The sequence below is a fragment of the Hibiscus syriacus genome, unplaced genomic scaffold (genome assembly GCF_006381635.1).
Source record: "Hibiscus syriacus cultivar Baekdansim isolate YM2019G1 unplaced genomic scaffold, ASM638163v2 tig00000765_pilon, whole genome shotgun sequence".
Taxonomy (NCBI): Eukaryota; Viridiplantae; Streptophyta; class Magnoliopsida; order Malvales; family Malvaceae; genus Hibiscus; species Hibiscus syriacus.
This window is the reverse complement of record NW_024061821.1, coordinates 786,979-798,118: the sequence shown is the minus strand read 5'-3', so window position 1 is coordinate 798,118 and position 11,140 is coordinate 786,979. Positions and strand designations below refer to the sequence as shown.

Here is an 11,140-nt window from a genome sequence, read left to right as displayed (position 1 = left end):
GACCCTTTGAAATATTTAATGGGGGTACCCGCTTTGTCTGGAAGATTGGCTCGTTGGCAAATTTTATTATATGAATTTGATATTCAGTATGTGAGTCAAAAAGCAGTTAAAGGTAGTGTTGTGGCTGATTTCATCGCTAGTAGGGCTTCTGAAGAATATAAACCCCTAGACTTCAATTTTTAGGATGAAAATTTGATGGCTATCACAATTGAAGAGATAATTTCTTCTACTGATGAGTATTGGAAGATGACTTTCGATGGTGCATTGAATGCCTTGGGGTACGGGATTGAAGCCATTCTAGTCTCACCTGGTGGAGAACACTATCCTTTCACTAGCAGATTGAATTTTGATTGCACGAATAATATGACCGAGTATGAAGCATGTATTATGGGTCTTAGAGCTGCCATTGAGCATAAAGTAAAAGAACTCAAAGTGTATGGGGATTCAACCCTTGTAATTTATCAACTCAGAGGTGAATAGGAAACAAAAGATACCAAGTTGGTGGAATACCATAAGTTGATCTTAGAGCTTATCCCAGAATTTGAAGAAGTGACATTCCATTATCTCCCCAGAGAGGAAAATCAGATGGCGGATGCTCTGGCCACTTTAGCAGCAGCTTACAAAATCAATAAGTATTCGAGCATGGTGCCTATTACAATGCAAGCCTATAAATATCCAGCCCATTGTTATAGTATAGAAAAGGAAGAGGATATATGCTTGATGACGAGATCTTATACAAGAAAAGTCATGATCAGGTCTTGTTACGATGTGTATATACCAAAGAAGCTAGAATGATTATTGTAGAAGTGCATGAGGGAGTATGTGGTACCCATGCTAATGGACATACAATGGCTAAACAAATAATGAGATTTAGGTATTATTGGTTGACCCTTGAAATCGATTGTATCAATTATGCCAGAAAATGTCATAAATGACAGATTTACGGGGATAAGCTCCACACTTCTCCATATCCATTACACGTGATGACTGCTCCGTGGTCATTCTCTATGTGGGGCATGGATGTTATCAGGAAAATTACACCCAAAGCTTCTAATGGCTATCGCTTCATATTGGTGGCAATAGACTACTTCACTAAGTGGATAGAAGTCGCTTCTTATGCAAATGTTACTCAGTCAAAAGTTTGCAAATTCTTGAAAAGAGAAATTATCTGTCGATATGGGTTGCCAAAAAAGATTATTACTGACAACGCCTTGAATTTAAACAACAAGATGATGGGGTCAGTTCGTAAACAGTTCCAGACAAAACATCATAATTCCACCACTTATCGCCCAAAGATGAATGGAGCGGTAGAGGTAGCTAATAAGAACATTAAGAGGCTCATACAGAAAATGACTGAAACTTATAGAGATTGGTATGAGAAGTTACCATTTGCTCTATTTGCTTATCGAACTTCAGTAAGGACGTCAACTGGGGCAACTCTGTTCTCCTTAGCCTATGGGATGGAGGCTATATTACCTATCAAAGTTGAGGTTCTGTCACTTCGGGTGCTATCAGAGGTTAAGCTAGATGAAGAAGAATGGATGCAAGCTAGATATGACCAGCTGAATCTGATTGAGGAAAAAAGATTAAAAGTTATCTGTCATGGGCAAATGTACCATAAACGTATGATAAGGGCATATAACAAAAAGGTTCACCCACGAGAATTTCAAGAGGGAGATCTGGTACTAAGAAAGATTTTGCCAATTCAGAAAGATTTTCGAGGTAAATAGATGCCCAATTGGGAATGACCTTATGTGGTAAAGAAAGCCTTTTCTGGTGGAGCTTTGATTCTCACTGAGATGGATGGACCAGAATTACCTAACCCTATGAACGCTGATGCAGTCAAGAAATATTTTGCTTGTAGAAAAGAAAAGAAAAAAATAAAGAAAAATATATATAAAAAATAAAAATGAGGGTTCAAGATGAAAACTCGTAAAGAGCGTCTTGAAACCAAATGAGGCCTCAAGTTGAAAACCCGTAAAGGGCGGCTTGAGAATTGTATAAATTCAGAATTCGTGCATGGTGAAGATTATGAATTAATGATGGTCAGGGTTAAAACTGAAAATTGAAAAGACTCAGATGACCAAAGATTGATAATATTCAACATTAAGGGAATCTAGTAATACAAAGGGGATTTCACACCTTTGCGTATTGTCATCATCCTTAAATCCCTTTTGACAAAAGATACACTTGAGCTATTTTGCGATGTGTCAGTTCAAAAGTATTCGCACTATTAATAGTAGAAGATATTTACTTTGATCTCTTTTGATTATTCCAATTTAAAGTTTGACATGTACTTGCAAAAAAAAACTCTTTGTTTATAAATAAATGATTTTTTTGTGTTAAAATCATGTTGCAAGCATCCTAATTAACAATAAAAACATGTAAATTAATTCGTAAAATATGAGATCATTGTGCATTATTGTAAACAAATATTTTTTGAAAATACATGTATTCTGAAGCTGAATTTAGTGTTAGCATGAGGCTTATTCAATGTCGTGCAGTGAAAAGTTAAGGCCTTGGGATGCACGTAAAAGTTAAGCAACATGGAATAATTCAAGAGATTGTCACTAGTCAAATAGCTAGCCATGAGAAAAACTGGGGCTCAAAAGTTAAAAGGAATCAGAGATATGTTCAACCAAAGAGTATCTAATCTGAATGGTTAATCAGATGGTCGAATTTTTCGTGCCCCAAATTCGATTGAGTACAAGGCCATCAACAAGTGAAAATTTGCATCAGACAATAAAATACTTTTAAAGTAATCATTGCCTACATGATAGGCATAAATAGGATCATGACATGAAAACGCATGATAATGATATATATGCCAAGTTCTTACAGGAAGTATTAGATATGTAAAGATTCAACATAAAAACAAGTGTTTCAAATTTTCATATGTGATGGTGACAAGAAGAGCTCCCATAAGAGAAATCATTTCCAAAGATTACAACCCTGAAACTTACATTAATAATGTTTTCAAATCTTCAAACACAATTTAACTAACTTAATGTTTAATTTTCAGATTTGTCAATCTTAAAGACAAGTGGAATAAGTCTGCCCCATTCAGTGGATCAAACTCCTCCAAGATCTGATATTCCCTTCATAGTAAGTGGAACAGGTCTCTCTTTCCCAAGATTTGATATTCCCTTCAGAGTAAGTGAAACAAGTCTGTCCCCCATTCAGTGGATCAAACTCCTCCAAGATCTGATATTCCCTTCATAGTAAGCGGAACATGTCTCTCTTTCCCAAGATTTGATATTCCCTTCAGAGTAAGTGGAACAAGTTTGCCCCCATTCAGTGGATCAAACTTCTGTAAGATCTGATATTCCCTTCAGAGTAAGCGGAATAGGCATCTCTTTCTCAAGATCTGATATTCCCTTCATAGTAAGCGGAACAAGTCTCTCTTTCCTAAGATTTGATATTCCCTTCAGAGTAAGTGGAACAAGTCTGCCCTGATTTAAGGAGTCGAACTCCTTCAAGATCTGATATTCCCTTCAGAATAAGCGGAACAGGTCTCTCTTTCCTAAGATTTGATATTCCTTTCAGAGTAAGTGGAACAAGTCTGCCCCAATTCAGTGGATCAAACTCCTCTAAGATCTGATATTCCCTTCAGAGTAAGCGGAACATGTCTCTCTTTCCCAAGATTTGATATTGCCTTTAGAGTAAGTGGAACAAGTCTGCCCTAATTCAAGGAATCAAATGAGCAAAAAAAATAGTGGTATACATAGATGAAATTAAAGGTAAAACTACAACATAAATTCCTCAAATTTTACGCGTGTTTTACAAAATGGTCATCAGTAAGGACCTAAATTGAAATTTAACCATTTTCACATGTAGTTTAATTTATTTTGGTAAAATCACGAATCAACCCTCTTAAGTTTAAGTGTGTTTTGCATATTAGTCCCTGAAGGGACTGTTTTTTAATTTTTCCCTTTTAAGTCTGATTATTATTTTTTGGGTTTATTTTATTTACATTCCCCTATATATTTATATATTTATATTTCGAACATTATATTAAATTATATTTATTTTATTTCAGTCCTACAATTTTTATTTATTTTAATTTGATCCCCTTATTCTATTTTAATTTTGGTATAATAATTTATTACATTTATTTTAGTTTTTAAATAGTTTTTTAGTTTTAATTTCCTTTTTAATGTTTAGATGTTGTTCTTAATTGGTTTGACCCTTAATTTAGCCTTTGTTTAAATCCTAATTTTAGTAACTTTAAATTTTAACCTTGATAAAATATGAATCCCTTTAATTTAGCTAGCTTTAACTTAAAATACTTTATATTTAGATATATTAATTAAATTTATGTAAACTATCCTAATTTTAAATGTATTTTATATAAAGTAGGCGTATATATTTATTTATTAAATAATAGGTAAAAGTTTTAAAACATTTATACATACATTTTATATATAGTAGGTGTATATGTTTCATATAATGTGAGATCTACTTTTAAATATACCCTTTAATTTTTTCAATGTATTTGCATCAATCCCGTAAATAGTATATTAATTTATTATTAAATATGTTTCTTTTCTAATTATGTGCATTTGTTTTATTGTAACATATATGGTAAATATATTTATATTGTGGTGTGTGGATATTAATGTGTATTTAAGTAAATAACTTTTGAATGCTTGTTGACCTCATAATGTTCCCCATTTCATTTCTTTCCATGGTAAAATAATATGTATTTGTTAATAATGGATTTATTATATGTTTCATTAAAATTAGATACATGTATTTTAATTTTCTTAGTCATTTTAATTACTATTAGTTTTTTTAACATATTTATAAATTACATATATAGTCGCATTTACTTGTACATATGAATTTAGGTACATGACATCCCTAATTAATCTTGTATGATACCCTCATCAGCATCACTTGATTCGAATAAATAATTTGATTAAGGGTAATATTCGATCATTTTAATATTGTCGTAAAGTAACTGTCTTAACGTATAAGAAAGTTATTTTCGATAATTTTAAAACGAAAGTCTATCCTGTTAAGTGACACCAATTAAATTGAATTCGTTTTTAAAATTAAGGGATTGAGAAAAAGATTATATTCTTTTAATTAAATTCATCGAGAAAAGGCTGTTAGATCGAATCTATGGTCTCGTCTCGCGATATTTAATTAGTTGAATATCCTTATTCTCATTAAATATTGGTAAAATAAATAATTAATCAATTGTTTGATATGTTTATTTATTTAACTTTGGCATGTGTTTTCAAAGGGTTTTTAAAATAATAATGTTCGATTTGAAATAATTAAATATTATTGTTTTCAATCTTAACATTATTTTAGGTATTATTATTTTGAATGGAATTCCAATATTTCTTTATTTCGATTGGAGTAAGAATCAATTGCTTCAAGGTATGATAGATCGATTATTCTCGATAGGAAATAATTAAATATTTTTATCTTTCATCCAAAATTTCAATGAGCATTATTCTAGGGGATCTTAAATTAAGTTAAACTCGAACTTGTACATTTTATTGCAAAGACAATTAATTAATCGACTAGGTACCAATTTAGGGCGTTGTGGGGGTGCTAATATTTCCACACACGTAATCGACTCCCAAACTCAAAATTTGGTAACGCATACCACATGCTTGTCGTTTTAATTAAAATTAATATTTTATTTAAATAACAAATATATTTTTGGGTGCCCAATCACACCCTAATCAAATATTAGTGGCAACTCTGTGAACCACGTTTTTATCACAAATTTATCACACTAAAATCATTTTCGAAGCGGGACCACCCCTTTCCCCTTCGGGTAAAAGACCGTTTCGACAGTAAGCATTTTAACTTATGCATTGACCTGTTTATATCCGGTTAGAGTAAGAATTTTATATTTTATTATTTATTCATTATATATTTGAAAATTTTAGCCGAAACTTGTTTTTATTGAATTAGTCTATTTTAATATAAAGTTGTTAGATAAGATTAGAATTCAATCGACATTATAATATTTTAAAATATAAGATATGATACATTTTAGTTCAATAAAATATGTTATGAAGATAATTTATTAATTTAAAATATGTAAAATGATACATTTCAATTATAACATATTAAATTCACTTTTATTTTATTTTTACATTAAATTTGATTTAAAATATAACATATTCATTTATTAATCAATTATAATAATTGTTTATATATATTTTATATTTTCATACTAGTCAATTATTTTACGTTTGAGTCCTTAGAAGGTCATTTGTTACCATTAATTATATTATAAAATATATATATTATATTATTTATATTAGACAAATTTAGTGGTCTAGCTTAGTAGTTCTAGGTTCAAATCCCACGAGTAGCGGTTATTGATTTAATTTATTTTTCATTCATTCAATTGGTGACACATGACACCATTTGATTGGATAGAAAATTTATTAAATAAAATATATTGAAAAAATCCAATCACACAGTGACACATGTCACCATAGGATTGAGGATTAAATTTATTGAATTAATTAAAAGTTAAGACCAAATTAATAGAATGTATAAGTAATGAGGACTAAATGTGTAATTATACAAATTTTATTAACTGTCATTGTCATCTCTTTCGTTAATATTTAACGGCAGGTGACTTGATTGATACAATTTAAATAGTTAGGTGCCCCAATTGATAAAATTAAAAAATCGGTGTTTAAAATAAAATGAGGAAATAGTTTGTAAATTTGTGTTTTACACATAACTTCGGATATACTAGTCAAGCACATTATATTTTGGTTTATAGAATGATTCTTAACTTTTATATAGAAATATTATAGTTAAGTTTTTATTTTAAAATTCATAATATAATCTAAAAATATATATTATGTGATAAATTTTTATTGATAATTGTTATATCTTTAGAGACGACTTGAGGAAATAATTATATCCTCGTTAATTAGAGTATAGAGCACCTACTTTTTCTAAAGGCGCCTCTCTTTCAGTAATTATTGTAGACTGGTTAATCAATGCAAATTGAAGGCTCAAACCTACACATTTTTTATGAGGGCAGTTAGAAAATTAAATGATAATACATTGTTATTTAATAAAATTATATTATTTTCTTATTTACATTTATTGCATATGAAAAGTCAACGAGAGTTTGTACAAGTGGTTGAGATTTAAGAATTTAAGTTTGTAAAAATCAAGTTCGAATCAATCTGTAAATTCTTATGTAAATCTTAATTAGATCTTATATATATCTATATATCAAACAAAAAAATCAATAAATCAAGTGGAGGAAACCGGAGATGGTGCTACTTTGTGAATGGCTGGTATTTGATGCTACCTACTCATCAGGGTTCATAGATCCATCGAGCTGTAAAGAAATGTTTATTTGATATGCTAAAAATATGAATCCATTACCTGTTTTATTTATTGCAGAACGTAGATATCCAGTGTATATAAAGCATGCACAACAAAGCATCCCCACAAAGAAAGTTTAGGAGTTTATAAAGCAGAGGAGATAAAAGAACTATGGCAATAGCTTCTCGTTGGAGAGAACTTAGCGGTAGGAATAACTGGGAGGGTCTGTTGCACCCTCTCGATAACGATCTCCGCCGCTATCTCATTCACTATTGTCAAAGGGCTGGAGCCGCCGGTGATGCTTTTAATGGGACCAGGGCATCCAAGGGTTATGCTCATAGCCTATACCCAGCTGATGAGTTTTTCGCTTGGTTTGGTCTCGAAACTGGCAACTCTTACCATTATAAAGTGGTGAGCTTTATTTATGCTGCTACCGCTGCCGATGAAGTGGCGTATTTTGGATATGTCGCAGTGGCCACCGACCAAGGAAAAGCTGTTCTGGGAAGGAGGGATATTCTCGTTTCCTGGAGAGGAACCATAACACAGACAGAGAGGGGTGACGATGCTAATGCTTTTCAAACATCAGCTAAAGAATTGTTCGGACACGACTGTGTTCAGGTGCATGCTGGTTTTTACAGCATCTAGACAAAGTCCATTGCAAATTCCCCTTATGCCAAAACCAGCGCCAGGGAACAGGTACAATCTTGACATATATACATGTACATACACATTTGACATACATATATATGATGACTTACGTTAACAATTCATTAATTATTTGCTATTAATGGTCCGTCAGGTTTGTAAAGTGTTGCAGCAGCTGGTAAGTATGTATCAGAACGAGGAGGTGAGCATAACTGTGACAGGCCATAGTCTGGGCGGTGCACTTGCAACCCTAAACGCTATGGACATAGCTCACAATGGTTTCAATAAGCCTTGAGGAAATCCGAATAAGACGGCCTTCATGGTGACTGCTTTTCCAGTCGCAAGCCCCCGCGTCGGGAACATGTTCTTCGGCGGCGTTTGCGATAACCTCGAAAATTTTCATATCCTACGGATTGTAAATTCAACGGACCCCATTAGTAAGCTCCCGTTCTTACCAGGAATCTACTTCCATGTGGGACAAGAGTTAGGGATTGACACGGCCAAGTCACCCTACTTGAAATGGAATATTTGTCCTCACAATTTGTAGGCTTACCAGCATGCAATTGCAGGGCAGCAAGAAAATGGAGAATTCAAACTGGAAGAAGAACTTGAATTTGATAATGCGATCATAAACAAATACACTGATGGTTTACTGGACGTATTCAAAATACCAGATAACTGGTGGACCAAAGAAATGTTCAAAAACATGGTCCAGGCAGACGATGGCCACTGGAAGTTCAATGACATTGCCTTTGTGCCAGATCCTCAATCAGCTTAAATGGATCCATCCATGCATTATAAGTACCTCTACTTATCTGTTTCCTGCAAAATAAGTACCTCTACTTATCTAAGTGGCAGGGATTCCTTAAATTAAAATATAGTTGGACGTTAAGCCTCCGTCGTCCAACATGATTGTGGTGTCTTTAACTTTGTGTGTTTGTTTACATATGTTTTAAATAATTAAGTTACTATTTTATTTGGCCACGGATAGCGTTAATACTTGAAAATTCTAGTATTTGTCATGAAGTTTATGCTATACATGTATTTGTTGCATTTATTATATACTCATTTCGTTTCCGTCGTACGTTCATTTTCTTATGCATTAATTGCAAAGAGAACAATATACGTACGAGTACGATGAGCCTATTTAATACTGGAGTTCTATGCCGCATTAAGTATTTAATACCTTGAGAAACACAATAAACAATAGGCTTAATCTATTGAGTTTCAGATTAATAGCTTTATAATAAAAACATAAGAACATTATTTAGTTAGAAATTTTTAATAAAAATTGTTTGTTTTAATAAAAAAATGCAATTGATATTATTAAATATTAAGAAGAAATACAATCTATCTGCCAGCCAAGAAAATTGTTAAAAAATGTCTTTGTCCCAATTAAAATATCACAACTACTTTTTTTTAAAAATAAAATATAAACATAATTATTTTAAATAATTAGATTTGATGAGAAATATATTTTAAAACTAAAAGAATTAATCATAAAAGATCAACCAAAGAGAAGTTTTGTGGAATACAGGTATTGTAATCAAAATTGAAGCCTAGTGGTTGAATGGTTCATAATGAAGATTAATGACGGTTGAAGATTAGAATATTATAATTAGTTGTCAACAATTTATATAAATCAAATGATTAAAAAATTTTGGTTAACATTTTTATTCTTTCATAAATTGTGAGTTCAATATCCGATTTTTTATTTTTATTATATGATTCTTAGAAAATTTTAGAGTTAATGTATTCGAATTCCATAATTTTTTGTTTTGATTTTACTTTTAACTCTCGTAAATGCCTCACATTTAATTTTTGAATTATTTTTTCTTCACTTCTTATTCACTTCGGCACAAATTCATGCCACGTCGATTATATTATATTACACATTATATATGCCGTAATATTTAACGATTAAGTTAATGGGTTAGTTAAAAAAAGTAACTTTTAATATAATTAGATAGTTCAAAATGAAATTAAAATATTTTAAATTTACAATCAATTTGAAATTAATGTGATAATTTAGAGACATTTAATGTAATTAATTTTTAATATAAAATTATAAAATCTTAACTCATTTGAATTTATTTTATATATAATTAATTTAATTTTAAATACATATTAAATATTTATATTTTATTATGAAAAATGCATATTAAATATCTAAAACTTTTTCGTTTCTCAAAAATCAAATCACATTTTCTCATGCGTACCATAAGTCCATCACTTTCACATCCGTAGAAATTAAATTCCATTGAAACATTAAGATAAGAAAATTTTATCAAAACTACCTAAATTGATTTCATAGATGTTGAGTATTGGTCGGTTGTCATTAATTATAGGGTAGAGCACCTACTTTTTCTAAAGGTGTCGTTCTTTAATTAGTTGTAGTAGACCGCGGTTAATTAATGCAAATTGAAGGATCAAACCTACATAATATTAGATAGGAGTATATATATATATATATATTATATACTGTTAATAAATTAAATGATAATATTTTATTAATAATAAAATTGATTTCAAATCTTATTTTCTTATTTTCATTCATTGCATATAGAAAGAACTAAAAAATATTACCTCAATGATCATAATTTGATTCATTTGGTTTACGGATGTTAAAAATAATAGTATCATGTATATTTTTAATTAAAAATCAGATTTAAATAGTAAAATTAAATATATTCTTTTGAATAATCCAACTGATTATAAAATAATATTTATTTAAAATCTTTCATAATCATTAATAATGAATACAAACCTTACAAACGAAAAAAATCTTTAGAACACTTTACTTTATAATTTAAATTGTTTGATGGGTTAAAAAATAATTTCAAAAGAAACAATTATTAATTTTAAGCATATATGTAAAAAAAATTACTTTCTAAAAAATCAATAAATCAAGTGGTGAAAACCGGAGAAGATGCTATGTGAACAGCTGGATTTGATTGTACAATGCTACCTACTCATCAAGGCTCATGGGTCCATCGAGCATTAAATAAATGTTTATTTCACATGCTAAAAATATGGATTCATTACCTATTTTTCTCCTATTTTATTTATTACAGGACGTAGATGTCCAGTGTATATAAAGCATGCACAACAAAGCATTATTACGAGTCAGCTACATTGCATGGATTTGGTGTAGGTTGTTATTAGTTAT

At 30.5% G+C, this 11,140-nt stretch overlaps 1 pseudogene; it reads left to right on the top strand.

Annotated features, from left to right (window-relative positions):
- The first annotated feature begins 7,497 nt into the window (after positions 1 to 7,497).
- LOC120216713 lies at positions 7,498 to 8,772 on the top strand (annotated as a pseudogene).
- Positions 8,773 to 11,140: the final 2,368 nt, after the last annotated feature.